Below are 19,243 nucleotides of genomic sequence, written 5' to 3'. Positions count from 1 at the left end.
GATTGAAGCAGCAGAAAAAATAGCGCCTTCTGGCGGATTTTACTTCACAGAACAAGCTCCTGACGAGAAAAATCAGCGCCGCAGACCCAAATTCTGCTGCTCGCGGAACTCTGCATAATCTCGCAGAGATTTTAGGTGACTCTGCAGAATTCTGCAGAGTGAAACTTCGGGACCTCCGCCCACCGCTACTTTTGGGACGTAGGAACAAGCTGACTTGCCTTGGTTATCTGCTTAGCTAGCTTTTAATTGGCTGTTGTTTCAGCCAGGAGCTTAGGTGACTTGTCAGCCCGTATCATCACTCACCCATACTTAAAGTGCTTTCTGGGCAAAGTTATTTTGCCTCCAGATCCAGTTTTTAGGCCGAACGTCCTGTCACGTCTTCACACAGATCAGGGAATAATCCTTCCGGTCCTCACTTCTGATCAGGACGGTCCCTCTTCGCTGGATGTGAAGCGGGCCTTGCTTGTTTATTTGAGTAAGACTGAGCCTTTCAGGTCCTCTCGGTCCCTTTTTGCCTCTTATGGGTATGCTGCCTTCCACCCCTACCATCATTAGGTGGGTCCTTCAGGCCATAACTGAGGCCAGTGACCCTCCGGGTCTGCTGTTACACGGACGGTTTTGTCCAGGTCTACTGGAGCAGTTACAGACTCCTGTGCTGGGGCAAGGGGTCTTTCCCTGCAGAAAATGTGCTCAGCTGCTATCTGGGCTAAACCCCATACTGACTGAAAGTTGGGCATGATTTCTTCAGACACTGATAATTTGGGGTTTTCCATGCTAAAGTCAGCTTTGCAATATTTCTGTGATAAATATGTTTTTGTTGCATCATATATTAGTGTCTGTTGTCCATTTCTTGTGTAAATCCTCACAGGTTATGGCCATGAAGAGGAGGACATACGTAAGGGTGATGAATGGATTACTTACCAATGATTTTCATTGCCTTCAGATAGTCCTCCTCGTCATAACAACTTCCTGTCCCCCCCCCCTCCCCTTCCTGGGACACAATTATATGCGGCTTAATTACTTACGGGCAGTGGTTGGGGGAGGCGCCTTTTACATCATTGGTGGATTCTTTTTTAATAAATGTAAAATGTAAATGTATTGCAATTTATATAGCGCACGTATCACCCGTACGCATCAAGGCGCTTGCCTTGGGAACCCGTCCTGTGAGATAACCCCAGCAGGGTATCCACAAGGTGAAAGCCAGGCAACCCGCCGCGAGGGGCCGTAGTGGAGATTAAGCAAGCTATTGCCCAGAGTCGCAGAGTGTGAGCCCGTGAGTCGAGTAGGCACCGGAACGAGAATTATCGAGTCCGTGGAATTTTTGAGTCCAAGACCCGCCGAGGCGGGGTATTGAACCCTGGTCCAGGAACGATCTCAGCTTCCGGGTCTGCCGCCTCTAACCCCTGAGCCACACTTCTCCACTAGTAGAAATAAGGAAAGCTTAGGTAGCGTTTTCCTGTCACGAGACACCTACTTAGGTTATGGTTATCACAATGAGGATTATCCTAAGGGTAATGAAGATTACCAGTGAGTAATCCATTCATTTCCCAGCGCAAGAGAGGGGAAAGTACACAAAGGAGAAACCCGGGGAAAAGAAAGACGGAAAAGCGTCACAAAGGGAGAAAGCAGAGACCTGCAGGAGTGCGATAGAGGGGCAGGGGGTGTATGCTGATGGAATAAGAGGCCTGAGGTGGATTTAAGATTACCCAGCCTTGGCTTTCGGCAGGCCGACATTCAGTTGCACCCGCCACAAGCCTCTGAGCAGAGCCTTGGGCACCGGCACTCAATGTATTACAAATTAAGCATGCTGTGGCATCAGAATGCGCCAAGAGAGGCGCTGCAAAGAGACGACAACGCTCCGTACTGTCAGTGGCTGCAGAATGGAATGTAAGATGTACAGGTGTGCGGCTGCAGAAAAGGTATTGTGTGATGACGTGCTTCACTAAAAAGTTTGAGAATGCAGTAAATAAGTATGGTTACAAGCAACATCAGAACAGGGATATCAGAACACAACGCAGTCCGAGATCATGATGCATAAAACTGATGGCAAAACGGGTCTCTGCCCACATTACAATGAATCGCACAGCGGGCCAAGTGGAGTGGACTGGAATGAACATATGAAGTCCTTCGGGGGATGAAAAGCTCATCATGAGAAGGAGCAATGGGATGATGCGATTCTGGGGCTGCGGTGGTTTCCGCATAGTTATAGATGTGCCACAGACTCCATAATCTGCTGTATAATCTGTAGATTTTAACAAAAACATTTTTCCCAGATCAAACGTTATAAAATAATATGTTGACTGAGGTTCCTGCGCACCGAACGGCTTTTTACAAGCGCTGCCTGCTCATCTTTCAGTTATTTGGTGCTGTATCAGGATAGTAATAGGGTGCACTCTTTTCTCAGGCACTGTTACCATCTGTAAAAATAACAAAATAACGAATTAGTACTATCCCAAAATGTGCCACGTTATGCTGCATCATTTGCCTTTTCTTGCCATGTAACTCAGTCAAAACGGCCACATAATTCGATCCTCTTCTGCCGCATAAATGCCAGTGGCCTGATCATGGATAATGTTGTCCGTATACCAGATTCTGTCTCTATAATCTCACTTTCAGGAACTACATGTCCCGAATGCACAGCCTGCTTATGCCACATTACGCTAACGCCACGGTGACAGTAATGCATTGGACATATAAGTGCGTGGCGTGTGCACATCAGTCAAAAGAAGAGTGCCTGGCCCAGGGCCATATCTGGTGAGAGGGGGGGTTGCGAATTAGGAGACATGCGTCAATGTTGGAGCCCTCTAACGGTGAGCGTGGGGCCTCTGCAGGCAAACACAGACACACACAAACAAACCTTAATCCAACTCTTGCAGCTGGAGACTGGGGCTGTACCCAGCAGTAAGTCAGATCCCTGACCCGAGGCAGGAATGTATGCCTAGTAAGGTGCGAGCAATAATCTCAGAGACGCGCACTTTGCATGTAGCCATAGGGTGGCTGAGTGTCTGAAGCGTGTTGGTGGTTGAAAATGTAGGAGGGGAAAACAGAGAGATATATGAATGTGTGTCCGTTTATAACAAAAGATGTTCATAATAAAAGAATGTTGTGATGTTAATATACAACAGCTCTTTGTAATGATATTTCACCTACTTGAACTACAGAATTAGATAATTAGGACGAAGGAGCAGGTTACATATCTTATATTTCTTCCTCGCCTTACACAATATTAGAACATTGGAATGTTGGGAGCTCCATTGGCCTTTAACGATTCAGCGGGCCTTTAATAGCCGGTATAGCCCACTACGGCGGGCTATAAGGCTATATTAGAACATTGGAATGTTGGGAGCTCCATTGAAAACAATTGGGTGCTCCGAGCTTATAATGGCTGGTATAAGTCTGGAGCTCCAACATTCCATTCTTTCTTTGTTCACAGCTCTGGATATGAACAAAGGCTTCAGGGAGCCTGAGGGGATTCCAATCCCCTCACGCTCCCATAAGGCTTTATTTTTTTTTGTTAGAACATTCTGCCCTCCAGTGGCAGAATATTCTAATAGCCTTATAGCCCTTCGTAGCTGGGCTATACCGGCTATTAAAGTCCCTCTCCCTTGTTAAAGGCCTTCGCCTTCGGCTCGGGCCTTTAACTCTGGAGAGGGCCTTTAATAGCCAGTATAGCCCTCTACGGCGGGCTATAAGGCTATAATATAGTGTTAGGAAGAGGGCGAGAACACTGGGAGGTGGCTAGATGTCCAGAAGAATGTCTACAGACATATAGGTATTTTAATTGGCGTAAAAACATGTAGACTAACTAGTATAGGCAAAGACAGCCAGAAAACCCAAGCTAATCCAAGTCCTTTCTATAATTTTGTAGTGTTGGGGACACTAATAAAGCGAGGAGTAGCCATCACTACACACAGAGTCAGCAGAGAGGCCCTTGGAGAGCCATGGGGACAGCAAAGACTATCCTGCACATGGCACATTACAACCATCCAACAAAAGCGGTCATGGAGAGCCCAGCTGCTGCTAGCGAAGCTAGCAAAGACCCCCCTCCCCCGCCCCCAATAGATGAAGCAAAGTGCCTAATCTGGATAAAGGGGAGGGGGAGGCATCCGTTCAACAAAAGGGTGAAGAGCAAGGTATACAGTTTGATAAATTATCAAACTAAGGTAAAAAAAAGACACTAAAACTAACTTCCCCTGGTCTTAGTGCGTTTGTGGTTCTGGAGTAATCGCGGAACCCATCCATCTATAAATGTATTCACACATTAATGATCAGTCACTAAGTCAGTCACACATCCAAGCGCCGTTCAACGTCTAGTCTCTGCACTGAGTACTCTCCCACTCACTTCTTCACCATATCTTTAACTTTAACGCTTTACAGCTTTTCACTGCCTTGTGGTTAGCTTTGGAATACACAATTACCACATATGCATATCCATACATTCGATACATTCACTCATCCATCCATCCACCTTTTGATGCCTTCTCACATACACTCACTCATCCCTCCATCCTTTGACTCCTTCTCACATACACTCACTCATCCATCCACCCTTTGACTTCTCACATACCCTCACTCATCCATCCTCTCTTTGACTCCTTCTCACATACACTCACTCATCCATCCACCCTCTGACTCCTCACATACACTCACTCATCCATCCATCCACCCTCTGACTCCTTCTCACATACACTCACTCGTCCATCCATCCACCCTCTGACTCCTCACATACACTCACTCATCCATCCACTCTTTGACCCCTTCTCACATACACTCACTCATCCATCCATCCACCCTTTGACTCCTCACATACCCTCACTCATCCATCCCTCCACCCTCTGATTCCTTCTCACATACACTCACTCATCCATCCATCCACCCTCTGACTCCTCACATACACTCACTCATCCATCCATCCACCCTCTGACTCCTCACATACCCTCACTCATCCATCCACTCTGACTTCTTCTCACATACCCTCAATCATCCATCCATCCACCCTCTGACACCTCACATACACTCAGTCATCCATCCCTTCTTTGACTCCTTCTCACATACACTCACCCATTCATCCATCCACCCTCTGACTCCTTCTCACATACACTCACTCATTCATCCATCCACCCTCTGACTCCTTCTCACATACACTCACTCATCCCTCCATCCTGTGACTCCTTCTCACATACACTCACTCATCCATCCATCCACCCTCCGACTCCTTCTCACATACACTCACTCATCCAGTCATCCACCCTCTGACTCCTTCTCACATACACTCACTCATCCATCCATCCACCCTCTGACTCCTCACATACACTCACTCATCCATCTATCCACCCTCTGACTCCTTCTCACATACACTCACTCATCCAGTCATCCACCTTCTGACTCCTTCTCACATACACTCACTCATACATCCACCCACCCTCTGAATCCTTCTCACATACACTCACTCATCCATCCATTCTTTGACTCCTCACATACACTCGCTCATCCAGTCATCCACCCTCTGACTCCTCACATACACTCACTCATCCATCCATCCACCCTCTGACTCCTTACATACACTCACTCATCCATCTATCCACCCTCTGACTCCTTCTCACATACACTCACTCATCCAGTCATCCATCCTCTGACTCCTTCTCACATACACTCACTCATACATCCATCCACCCTCTGAATCCTTCTCACATACACTCACTCATCCATCCACTCTTTGACTCCTCACATACACTCACTCATCCAGTCATCCACCCTGAGACTCCTCACATACACTCACTCATCCATCCATCCACCCTCTGACTCCTTCTCACATACACTCACTCATCCAGTCACCCTCCCTCTGACTCCTTCTCACATACACTCACTCATCCATCTATCCACCCTCTGACTCCTTCTCACATTCACTCACTCATCCCTCCATCCTGTGACACCTTCTCACATACACTCACTCATCCCTCCACCCTCTGACTCCTTCTCACACACTGTCACTCATCCATCCACCCTCTGACTCCTTCTCACATACACTCACTCTTCCAGTCATCCATCCTTTGACTCCTCACATACCCTCACTCATCCATCCACCCTTTGACTCCTTCTCACATACACTCACTCATCCATCTATCCACCCTCTGACTCCTTCTCACATACACTCACTCATCCAGTCATCCATCCTCTGACTCCTTCTCACATACACTCACTCATCCATCCACTCTTTGACTCCTCACATACACTCACTCATCCAGTCATCCACCCTCTGACTCCTCACAGACACTCACTCATCCATCCATCCACCCTCTGGCTCCTTCTCACATACACTCACTCATCCAGTCATCCACCCCCTGACTCCTTCTCACATACACTCACTCATACATCCATCCACCCTCTAACTCCTCACATACACTCACTCATCCATCTATCCACCTTCTGACTCCTTCTCACATACACTCACTCATCCCTCCATCCTGTGACTCCTTCTCACATACACCCACTCATCCCTCCACCCCCTGATTCCTTCTCACATACACTCACTCATCCATCCACCCTCTGACTCCTTCTCACATACACTCACTCATCCAGTCATCCAAACTTTGACTCCTCACATACACTCACTCACCCATCCACTCTTTGACTCCTCACATACACTCACTCATCCAGTAATCCACCCTCTGACTCCTCACAGACACTCACTCATCCATCCATCCACCCTCTGGCTCCTTCTCACATACACTCACTCATCCAGTCATCCACCCTCTGACTCCTTCTCACATACACTCACTCATACATCCATCCACCCTCTAACTCCTCACATACACTCACTCATCCATCTATCCACCTTCTGACTCCTTCTCACATACACTCACTCACCCCTCCATCCTGTGACTCCTTCTCACATACACCCACTCATCCCTCCACCTCCTGATTCCTTCTCACATACCCTCACTCATCCATCCACCCTCTGACTCCTTCTCACATACACTCACTCATCCAGTCATCCACCTTTTGACTCCTCACATACCCTCACTCATCCATCCACCCTTTGACTCCTCACATACACTCACTCATCCATCCATCCACCCTCTGACTCCTTCTCACATACACTCACTCATCCCTCCATCCTCTGACTCCTTCTCACATACACTCACTCATCCATCCATCCACCCTCTGACTCCTTCTCACATACCCTCACTCATCCATCCACCCTTTGACTACACACATACCCTCACTCATCCACGCCACCACACACAGCTGGAGAGTCCCAGGGGGCAGTGTCCAGGGCCTGCCTTAGGCATGTGCAAGCTGTGCACCTGCACAGGGCCGCCAAACCCCAGGGGCCGCCACGCCAATATATATCTTTAATATAATAATCCTCTGAGGATGGATACATATTTGCGTCGTGGCCCCAGCAGTCTGTGCACTCCTCAGGGGACACACCCTTCCAAACACTGACTTTCAGTGACCCTTACAAGTTACACAACGAGCTTAAGAGCCGCAGCGTCACACACAGTGGCAACGTTGATACACTTCTATTACGCAAATGGCTCAGGGCTGGAATAATGCTCTTAATCAGAAAGGTAATAGGCCTCAAAGGCTTATGGGTAAGAGCGAGGGATATCCGGTACTTACAGTTTTCGTGCTGAGCATAGCACAAGCTGTCACCTTGACAAACTCTGAAACCTCTGCACGCCAAGAGACTAGAAGGAGCACCTTCTCTGTGGAAACCGGAAGGGGGCAGTGTTCCAAGAATGCCAGAACATGAACGCATTTCCAAAGCCCTGTAGAACCTAATGCCAATCTCCCTCCAACCAAAAGCGTCCCTTGCCATTCAAAGCACGTCACCTACTTGTTCCCTTTGAACAACGACTTCGCTTATCGACCCTCGAATGATGAAACACAGTCGCCTCCAATACCGACGCCGGGGGAATCCTGATTCCATTGCTAAACCCGGCTATGCCATGATTAAGATCGTGAGTTTTGTGCTACTTACGTCATCGGAATGTTTTTCAAACACGATTTTTTCCAGGAATAACTTACTGAAATCCCAGAGAGAAAAGCACAGCTTCGCAAGCTCGTGCACCTCGGAACAGCAAAAACCTGGTATTATGAGGTTAGACATCATTCTGCGGTGCAGAGAGGGGAACAGCTGAATTATACCGCAAAACACTCACGCTGAACTTGTGACAAACCCCTGTGTTGATGGAGCGAGGAATGAAACCGAAGACACGAGTCTGTGCTGTGGACCTTTAACCCACTGAGCTAGTTTACTAGCTTTTGGAAAGACTGTGTTAAATGTGATGGGAGGTTGAGAGGGTAACCTTGACATTAGAACACACCACCTGTTCATAAACACGCGCACTTCTCCAGCACACCAGGGCTCCTCCTCTTAGACTAACATTACGTATTCATCCATAGTGGGTGTCGAGACAAGATAGCGACACACAGCTCCCGTGATTTTTCACTGCAAGGATCCACCTCCCTGTCACGGGCTTGATCTGAAGCAGGGCCAGTGGAATTTTATGGCAAGACCAGAGGCTCATATTATGCTTTCTGATCTTGTATTTATTACAATAGCAGCCAAGATAAGCACTGAAAACTACAGTTCCCAGTAGGCCAAGCAAACCGCTGACCAATGGCAACAGATAGAATCATAAACAGTAACCAATGGGAGAGCAGTCCCAAGTATAACAATAGTTCTGACTGTGAACAGCCCTCTTTTCTTGCTTCTCGCAGCCAGATAAGTACCTCTCTTCCTGTTTGGAATTATTCACTGTTATGTAATATGGTATTATTGGTTATTTCTATTGTTGGTATGTTCTGGGGTTAGCTCGCTATTAACGCTATTGGTATTTGAGCTCTGTGTTCCGCTTTCGCAATCCCCGCAGGTGCCTGTAATTGCTCTGTTCCACCGCGCGCGCGTTGATGGTTGTTTTAAACGAGTCGCGCGATGACCCTGTTCTCCATTTTTCCTCACCTCGCTAACGGCCTCCTCCTGCTTTGTTAGACTCCGTTTCTCCCTCTGCGCTTTAACGGAGAACTGGCTCCTGGTCTTCGGTTGCACTCCGCCCCGGTGGGAGCGGTTTCCTCTGCCTTTCGGTTTCTATTTGACGCCCATAGGCGGTGCCTGCTTCTGGGTTTAGTTAACCCTTTACCCTCCAAGTTTTTCTAGCTTCTTTTCTGTATCACGGAGATTGACACCTCTCCCTCCTCCGATATGCATAATGACGAAAGGGAAGCCTTCAAAAATGATTTAAATGTTTTTATAAACTCTTCTGTGGAACATGCAGTGGAAAATTCCATGAAGCGCTTTTCGAAAAATATGGGAAATTCTCTGCTATCGCTGATGTCCAAAGCTTTGGCCCATTCTGTGGGGGATAGCAGAAAGATGCAGTTGGTACCCCCTAATAATAAACATGATTTTTCTGATGCGTCACAAATGGTTAGCGAGACTTCCTCACGCAAGGTTGCGGACGTGGTGCCTCTCAGGCCTCCTACTAAGGAGGGGAATTCTGTTTCAGGTGGCAAATGTAAAGTAAAATCTAAAAATGTGGAGGTACCTAAAAAACTGGTTATTTCCCATATAATGGACACAGATGATGTCTCTTCTCCTCCTGAAAAATCCAAATCTGATGCTTTTTCCTTCACTCCCGTTTTAGACTCTGAGGGTACTCCTATGTTTGACCCTTCATCTATTTGACATCCTAACTCCACGGAGTGGTTCCCGGCTTCCCATGTGGGTGATTACATTTCTGCCAGACTTCGCCTCCCATTGGACAAACCCTTCAGGTCCAAATTGAAGTTGGAATGCCCTAAGCCTTTTCTGCCTTCTAACATCACTAGCGCTCCGGCTATTGCTCAGTCTTTACTCACTTTCTTTTCAAAATTTGGCAAAGACCCCCTAAAGGGGTGGATAGGGCCTGGTCCACTAGTTATTGGACATTGTGGGGCCCCTTGCCTGCATTTTTTATTTGGCGGAATCCGCGTGTTTGGATGGCTCAATTTGGATCCTCGGGATATCTCCTTTTGGGTACAATAGCCTTTTGCCTCATAGGAAATGCCAACTCGGCTATCATCCATGAGCCGCGTAAAGGTCTCCTGGACCCAAAATTGTCTAATTTGGCTACTCTTGATCCTGGAATTAAGGCTAATGGCCTTCTGTTTGGGGATTCTTTAGTCAAGGACTTAATCAAGGTTGTCACTACCTTCGTTTCTCTTGAAAAGGCCCAACAGTCGATCAAGAAAGTTTTTTCTCCTCAGGTTTTTGCACAGGCCGGTAGAGGCAGGCATCGCTTTGCCAGCCGTTCCTTTCAGAATCAAGGATCCAGAGGTCCTTCCAGCTCCAGTTATCAAGACTACAGACCCCAATTCTACCCACAAAGAAGTCGGGGTTTCAGAGGCCGAGGTCAAAAGAACTTCTGCAACAATTCCCAACAAGGTAAGCCTCTTAGATTCTCCTTCAGTTGGGGGATATTTAAGACTTTTGTTCAAAAGTGGCAAGCCCTGACAGTGGATCCATCTCGTGTGCAAAAAGAACAAGAAAATGTGCGCTGTTATAAACTCGAAGTGGTTCAACCAATTTGTGGTTTATCGTCACTTCAATATGGAAACAATTATCCATCTCAAAGATGCTCTTCGGTTGAACGATTGGATGGGCAGAACAGACTTACAAGACGTGTATCTTACGATTCTAATTCATCCCTCCCACACAAAATTTCTTCAATTTCAGTGGTTAGGAGTAACTTACCGGTTTTGCTCCCTTCCCCTCGGCCTGTCGTCAGCACCATGGTGCTTTACAAAGATAATGAGACCGGTTGTCACTTATCAGAGGTCCTTTGGGATCAGATTAATTATTTACCTAGACGACATTTTGATAATGAACTTGGACAAACAAACTCTGTTGTCTCATTTGATCATTACTCAATCTCTCCTACTAGACCTCGGTTTAATTCTGAACCTCGAAAAATTCCTGCTCATTCCTTCTCAACGCATCGATTTCTTAGGCTTTCTCGTGTATTCTTCCACCGCTTCTCTTCATATTCCTCAGTCAAAGGTCTCAGCTATAAAGTCAGAAATCTCTCAAGTGCTTTGGTCCTCTCTCATCTCCCTCAGATCTCTTGCTCGGATCGTGGGTCTGCTCTCCACCTTAATTCAAGCGATCTTTCCGGGCCCTCTTCATTATCGTGCCCTCCAGCGCCTAAAGATTCAACATCTGCGTCAAAGCCTGGCGTATTCAGAGCTCATCTTTCTAGACCAAGAGTCTTGTTTGGAGCTTCAATGGTAGATCGACCTTTTAGATGCGTGGAACCGGTGAACTATTTTTGCTTCGGTCCTAGATCTTGTGTTAGAATCCGATGCAAGTCTGTCGGGTTGGGGCACCCGTTGTGGTTCAATATCGACTGGAGGTACATGGTCTCTCGAGGAGTCCAGATTGCACATCAACTGTTTAGAGATGCTTGCAGGCTCCTTTGCAATAAAGAGCTTGCAATAGACAAAGTACACTGTTCCATTCTTCTTCCTAGGGACAATGTTTCCGCGGTCCACTATATAAACCATCTAGGTGGTACTAAATCCAAATCCCTCACGGAGTTAGCAAAGAGTCTCTGGGAATTTTGTCTTCTCAACAAGATCTCTCTCACAGCAGAGTATCTCCCAGGAGATCTCAAATCTGTAGCAGACTGGCACTCTAGTTATATTCAGGATTCCAGTGACTGGAAGCTTCTTCCATCCGTCTTTCTATCTCTGTGTCGAAAATGGGACCCTTTTCATATCGATCTTTTTGTCTCTCGCCTCAACTCTCAACTTCCTTTTTTCTTCAGTTGGCACCCGGATCAATTTAGCCCTGGCAACAGATGCTTTCCTCCAAGATTAGATGCCTCTTCTCAACTGCACTTTTCCTCCTTTTGTCATGATCAACAGGGTCCTCACTCAGGTCAGACATCAGTTTGCCTCTCTAGTTTTAGTGGTCCCCTTCTGGCAGTCTCAGATGTGGTTCCCATCTCTGTTGGAGATGGAGGTAGACTTCCCAGTCCTTCTGCCTGTTCCCAACAACCTTCTTCTGGATCCTTTGGGTCAGTCTCACAGCCTCATTATGGACGGCTCCTTGGTTCTGTCCGCATGGAAAGTCTCGGGGGGTTCCAACCGGACCTTCTCATTTCGCAAGAAGCTTCGCTCTTCATCAGCAGGGCCTGGGCTTCAGGAACGACTATGGTTTACAAATCCGCTTGGTCTTTATGGTCGAGCTGGTGTGTGGGAAACTGTATTGATCCCTTTTCAGCACCTTTAAATTATATTGTCAACTTTTTGGCTTCTGAAGCCAGCGCAATTACGTCCTACAGAACTGTCAGTTTGTATAGATCAGTGATTTCCCTGAATCATTCTCTGATTGAAGGCAAGCCGACGGGTGCTCACCCCTTGATTTGTCGTCTGTTAAGAGGAGTAAAATTCTCTAAATCTCCATTGGCTAAGTATTCTAATCTTTGGGATGTGAATTTAGTTCTCAAACTTTTTTCTGACTAGCTAGATAATCCAGAACTTTCATTAAAAATGCTCTCTGCTAAACTTACAAGGTTGTTATGTTTAGTTTCTATTAAACGTGTTGCTGATGTCAAAGCAATGGATGTTTCCTCTTGTCAGTTCACCACCTCTGGTGTGATGTTTCATATTAACAAACATACAAAAACAAATTTAAACTCTGTTTTTATCCCTATTTCCCTTCCCAAACTAAATTGTGCGTAGGTCAATGCCTCAAAATGTATGAACTTCGAACCCTTGATCTCAGAACGTCCTCTCATTCCCAGCTTCTCATTTCTTTCTGCAAACCTCATAGTCCTATTTCTTCTGCTACGCTTGCCCGTTGGGTTCGCTGGGTTATGTCCCTGGCAACCATTGATGTTTCGGTCTTTGGGGCCCATTCTACCAGGAGAGCCATGGCCTCTAAAGCTTTTTGGGCAGGCTCCAGATTGGAGGACATTCTGAGATCAGCGGATTGGTCCACTGATAATGATTTCCGAATGTTTTATTGTAAACCGGTTGTTAATGCTGCTTCTTTAATTGTTGATATGCTTTAAAAAAGCATAATATGAGCCTCCCGTCTTGCCATAAAATTTAGATTTTCCTAGTAATTTATGACGGAAAGTCTTAATTTTATTAAAGACACGGAGGCGAGTATTATCCCACCGCAACACCTTCGAATGTGTATTTTTTCTCCCTCCCTACAGCGACTCCGGCCCTGCCTCCTGCTTCTTCCAAATCGGGACCATGGTCTTCATGTTCTTCTACCTGATGTTCCTTCATTCAGCGATTTCTCGACCCTCGCTCCCGCTTCAAGGATGTCTCTGCTGGATTATGGTCAAAACCTCTTTGTTTGGACTTTAGCCTTGTGTATTGTTTATTCTATTTTCCCTCTGTTTATGGATGTTATCTAGTCTGCTCGCCGATGAAAAGAGGGCTGTTGACCAATAATACCATGTAATATTACAGTGAATAATTCCAAACAGGAAGAGAGGAACTTATCTGACTGTGAGCAGCTAGAAAAGAGGGCTGTTTGCAATCAGAACTATTGTTATACTTGGGACTGCTCTCCCATTGGTTACTGTTGTTGATTCTGTCTGTTCACATTGGTCAGCGGTTTGCTTGGCCTTCTAGGAACTGTAGTTTTCAGTGCTTATCTTAGCTGCTATTGTAATAAATGCAAGATCAGAAAGCATAATACTCGCCTCTGTGTCTTTAATAAAATTAAGACTTTTTGTCATAAATTACTAGGAAAATCTACATTATACAGAAAGGGAGGCCAAATTATGCAGCAGTGTTGAATACATTATATAGCAAGAAAAGGCAAATTATGCAGCTTAATTAGGTCCACTGGAATTATGAGGGAGGGTCAAATTATGTTGCAAGGTTGAGGAAATTGGGCAGCACAAAAAGGTACATTTTCTGTCACATTTTGTGATAGTATTACTTCATTATTTTGTCATTTTTAAAATTGTTACCCCTGTCTGTGCATTGGTTGTATCTCATAAGGGAAATTTTAACACTCAACATAGCAATACGCTACCGAAAGGTGACCAGTTAACCTTTGCAAAGAGCCTTCCACTGTGCAGCAATGTGTCGCAGCAGTTTTATAAATGTTTTAACCGTTTCAGCTACAAATAATGTTTTGTGTGAACACCTGCTGATTGATTATGCAGCTAATTTGGCAAATCTATAATTATGGAAAATTGCTGCCCAATTGCATAAATCCTGTGATCGTGGAGAAGTGTGGCTCAATGGTTAGAGCGGCAGACCCTGATGCAGAGGTCTGGCCCAGGACCAGGGTTCAATTCCTACCTCGGCGGGTCTTGGGCTCAATTTCCTCGGACCTGATAATTCTCGCCTCGGTGCCTATTCCAATCATGGGTCCCACTCTGCAACTCTGGGCAATAGCTTGCTCAATCTCCACAATGGCCCCAACAGTGCTGGGATGCCTGGCTTCATCTTGGGGGTGGCCAGGAGTGGACATTTCACAGGGAAAAGCCAAGAAGGGTTCCACAGCGGGATGCGTTACAGCGCCAGGACACCCCAGTTGGGGTATTAGTGCGCTTTACAAGTACAAATTTTATTTGTTACCACACTATGCGCCAGATGATGGATTATATTGCAAATGCAGCAAATCCATAGTTGTGCAAAAAATGCTTTGGCCGCACAATCGCATATTTCCAGTGGCCGTGCACTAGAGTCCCTGCAAAGTAAGTGCTGTCCTGCTGTTTTCAGGTGAAGAAGGTCTCCAAATGGTGCAAAAAAGTGTCTATAAGTGGGTGCATGTCGTTTTGCAGACTCTTTAACTGTTTGGAAATGCATGGGTACATGTAGATTTATAGGCTCTGCAAGGAGTGGCTATGTATGGGGTTGGCAACGCATGGGCACATGTAGATTTGTAGACTATATCCCTGGTTGGCTATGCATGGGTATATGTAGATTTGTAGGCTCTGCAAGGGTTGGTTATGCGTGGGTGCATGTAGATTTGGAGACTCTGTACCTGGTTGTCCGTGCATGGGTATATGTAGAGGCATAGGCTCTGCACAGGGTTGGCTGTTCATGGGCACATGCAGATTTGTAAGCACTGTGCAGGGTTGGCTGTGTGTGGCTGCGAATAGATTTGTAGGATGTTCACATGGTTGGCTATGCGTGGGCACATGCCGATCTGCCCATCTGTAGGCTCGGCCACAGGTTAAATATACGTCAATCAATCAACTAGCATTTGTATATTGCAGCACTGTCACCCCTAGGGTATCTGGGTGGTGTGGATGCGATGTCAGCATAAAGGTCAGAAACAAGGAGAAAGGTCAGACACAGACAGAAAGAGGCAGAATAGGTCATGAACTGGCAGAAAGAAGCAAAATAAAGGCCAGAAAGAGGCAGAATAAAATGTCAGACATGAGCAGAAAGAGGCAAAATAAAGGTATGATGAGGCAACAAACAGGTCAGAAATGAACAGGAAGAGGCAAAAGAGAAGGCCAGAAATTAGCAGAAAGAGGGAACATAACAGACAGAACGAGCAGAAAGAGGCAAAATAGAGGGCAGAAATGGGTAGAAAGAGGCAAAATAACAGGCAGAATGAGCACATCGAAGGCAGGAGTGGGCAGAAAAGAGGCAGACAAATTGGCAGAAAAATTAGCAGAAAACAAGCAGAGGAGGCACAAAAAACAAAGGTAGCAGAGGGTAGCAGACTGTGGGCAAGTTGGAGAGGAGAACCGTTGCAGGGGGAGCTGACACGAGAGGCTGCTCAATGGGTTTACGCTGCCGCCTCCATCAAGGAGCGGAAAAAGGCAGAATAAAGGCCAGAGACGCGAACAGAAAGACAAAATAGAAGGTCAGAAATTAGCAGAGCGGGACAAAATAAAGGTAAAAAACCAGTAGAAAGAGGTAGAATAAGGTCAACAAGCATTTGCAATGCAATAGGTCTCGCAGGTGCAAGAGTTTTAGCTATTGGCATTGTAAATGGCAATGCTTTTTCTTTCTGCGTTTGAAAACCTGCACTTATGGTCCTTGCTTACGAGAAGCAAGGCTGGCAGTCTCTTTTACTGCCAGCCTTGCTACTCCTAAGCAAGGACTATACATACACAGTGCGTGTTTATGCACCGCTTGCAGTTTTTTAAAACAAATGAATAAATTCGGGTCACCAGAGCATACATTTATTTGCCACCCCAGTTCAGACATGGCCATATGCAAATCAGTCTGACACTGTGCCTCATGGGAACAGTCCAGCCCGAACTGCCAAGTATGTCTTCCCTGGACCGGAAACAAGCATCCTGGGACCGGTTTCGGATTCCTCTGAACTGGGGTGGCTGAGTGAGCTAAAGAATGGTGATGGATTAAACCCAGATCAGTTGACTGGGGGTGAGTGTTTGATTTGCTCAAACGCTCCGTCCATCATCCCCTTTTGTTTCGCTTTGTTCGCCCTAAGTTGGCAGGGTATGCTCAGACGTGAGTCCCTTGCTCACTTGGCCACTGGATTCAAGATAGCCTGGCTGATGAGGATTAGGAATCCGAAACCGGTCCCAGGATGCTTGTTTCCGGTCCAGGGAAGACATGGCTTGGCAGTTCGGGCTGGACTGTTCCCATGAGGCACAGGGTCAAGGCTGATTTGCAGATGGCAATGTCTGAACTGGGGTGGCTTGGTGAGCAAAATAACGATGGATTAAACCCAGATCTGTGACTGGGGGTGAATGTTTTGCCTTCGTGCAACATTCCGTCCATCATCTTGTATGTTTTGCTGTTCACTCTATGTGGGAAGGGTATGCCCAGATGTGGTCCCGTGCTCACTACACCACCGGAGTCAAGCTATCCTGGCTGAAGATGGCTGATAGCCAGAAACCGGTCCTAGGATGCTTGATTCCGGTCCAGGGAAGACATGGCTTAGCAGTTCGGGCTCGACTGTTCCCATGAGGCACAGGGTCAAGACGTATTCGCATATGGCCATGTCTGACCTGGGGTGGCTTGGTGAGCAAAATAACGATGGATGAAACCCAGATCAGTGACTGGGGGTGAAGGTTTTGCCATTGTGCAACATTCCGTCCATCATCTTGTGTGTTTTGCTGTTCACCCTAGGTGGGAAGGGTATGCCCAGATGTGGGTCCTATGCTCACTATGCCACTGGAGTCAATCTATCCTGGCTGATAGCCAGAAACCGGTCCTAGGAAGCTTGATTCCGGTCCAGGGAAGACATGGCTTGGCAGTTCAGGCTGGACTGTTACTATGAGGCACAGGGTCAAGACTGATTTGCATATGCCCATGTCTGAACTGGGGTGGCTTGGTGAACAAAATGACGATGGATTAAACCCAGATCTGTGACTGGGGGTGAATGTTTTGCCATTGTGCAACATTCCGTCCATCATCTTGTGTGTTTTGCTGTTCACCTTATGTGGGAAGGGTATGCCCAGACGTGGTTCCCGTGCTCACTACGCCACTGGAGTCAAGCTATCCTGGCTGAAGACGGCTGATAGCCAGAAACCGGTGCTAGGATGCTTGATTCCGGTACAAGGAAGGCATGGCTTGGCAGTTCAGGCTGGACTGTTACCATGAGGCACAGGGTCTAGACTGATTTGCATATGGCCAGGTCTGAACTGGGATGGCTTGGTGAGCAAAATAACAATCCATTATTAACAGATCTGTGACTGGGGGTGAATGTTTTGCCATTGTGCAACATTCCGTCCATCATCTTATGTGTTTTGCTGTTCACCCTATGTGGGAAGGGTATACCCAGACGTGGGTCCCCTGCTCACTACGCCACTGGAGTCAAGCTATCCTGCCTGATGACGGCTGATAGCCAGACACCGGTCCTAGGATGCTTGATTCCAGTCCAGGGAAGACATGGCTTAGCAGTACGGGCTCGACTGTTCCCATGAGGCACAGGGTCAAGACGGATTCGCATATGGCCATGTCTGAACTGGGGTGGCTTGGTGAGCAAAATAACGATGGATGAAACCCAGATCAGTGACTGGGGGTGAAGGTTTTGCCATTGTGCAACATTCCGTCCATCATCTTGTGTGTTTTGCTGTTCACCCTATGTGGGAAGGGTATGCCCAGACGTGGGTCCCATGCTCACTACAGCACTGGAGTCAAGCTATCCTGGCTGATAGCCAGAAACCGGTCCTAGGATGCTTGATTCCGGTCCAGGGAAGACATGGCTTGGCAGTTCGGGCTGGACTGTTACTATGAGGCACAGGGTCAAGACTGATTTGCATATGGCCATGTCTGAACTGGGGTGGTTTGATGAGCAAAATAACGATGGATTAAACCTAGATCTGTGACTGGGGGTGAATGTTTTGCCATTGTGCAACATTACGTCCATCATCTTGTGTGTTTTGCTGTTCACCCTATGTGGGAAGGGTATACCCAGACGTGGGTCCCCTGCTCACTACACCACTGGAGTCAAGCTATCCTGCCTGAAGACGGCTGATAGCCAGAAACCGGTCCTAGGATGCTTGATTCCGGTCCAGGGAAGACATGGCATGGCAGTTCGGGCTGGACTGTTACTATGAGGCACAGGGTCAAAACTGATTTGCATATGGCCATGTCTGAACTGGGGTGGTTTGGTGAGCAAAATAACAATGGATTAAACTCAGATCTGTGACTAGGGGTGAATGTTTTGCCATTGTGCAACATTCCGTCCATCATCTTGTGTGTTTTGCTGTTCACCCTCTGTAGGAAGGGCATACCCAGACGTGGGTCCCCTGCTCACTACGCCACTGGAGTCAAGCTATCCTGCCTGAAGATGGCTGATAGCCAGAAATCGGTCCTAGGATGCTTGACTCCGGTCCAGGGAAGACATGGCTTAGCAGTTCGGGCTGGACTGTTCCCATGAGGCACAGGGTCAAGACGGATTTGCATATGGCTATGTCTGAACTGGGGTGGCTTGGTGAGCAAAATAACGATGGATGAAACCCAAATCAGTGACTGGGGGTGAAGGTTTTGCCATTGTGTAACATTCCGTCCATCATCTATTGTGTTTTGCTTTTCACCCTATGTAGGAAGGGTATACCCAGACGTGGGTCCCGTGCTCACTACGCTACTGGAGTCAAGCTATCCTGGCTGAAGACGGCTGATAGCCAGAAACCGGTCCTAGGATGCTTGATTACAGTCCAGGGAAGACATTGCTTGGCAGTTCGGGCTGGACTGTTCCCATGAGGCACAGGGTCAAGACTGATTTTCATATGGCCATGTCTGAACTGGGGTGGCTTGTTGAGCAAAATAACGATGGATTGAACCC

The sequence above is a fragment of the Lissotriton vulgaris genome, chromosome 2_1 (assembly GCF_964263255.1).
Source record: "Lissotriton vulgaris chromosome 2_1, aLisVul1.2, whole genome shotgun sequence".
Classification (NCBI taxonomy): Eukaryota; Metazoa; Chordata; class Amphibia; order Caudata; family Salamandridae; genus Lissotriton; species Lissotriton vulgaris.
Note: the sequence above shows the minus strand (reverse complement) of the source record.